Source organism: Etheostoma spectabile, chromosome 21 (genome assembly GCF_008692095.1).
Source record: "Etheostoma spectabile isolate EspeVRDwgs_2016 chromosome 21, UIUC_Espe_1.0, whole genome shotgun sequence".
In the NCBI taxonomy this organism is placed as follows: Eukaryota; Metazoa; Chordata; class Actinopteri; order Perciformes; family Percidae; genus Etheostoma; species Etheostoma spectabile.
Window position 1 is genome coordinate 7,256,562 of NC_045753.1, and position 389 is coordinate 7,256,950.

Genomic DNA, 389 nt, shown 5'->3' on the forward strand with positions numbered 1-389 from the left:
CATGAAGGACCTGCACACCTTCAATGACAATCCAAATGTCATGTGGTGGCTGGAGAGGATCCTCATCTTCCCTGAAGACAAACACTGCTATTGTAGATCTCTCAAGTTCTGTTTGAGCTTCATCCTTCTTAACAACCTGATTATAGAAAAAGGCAAGAGAGTTATTTTGATTAAATCAGTGTCCGATGTGTCTATATAAAACAATATGTAGGCCTACACAAACATTCTCCGAATCAAATCTAAAAAAAAAGATTTGAGGTCTAGTAATAAGAACATTTAATGACGTGCTAGCAGATACCTAATGTTGTCTCTTCCAAATATTTTTCTTAAAGCAACTTGATTTTAAAACTATTAACACATTGGTACTAGGGTTAGGTGATGTCTACATT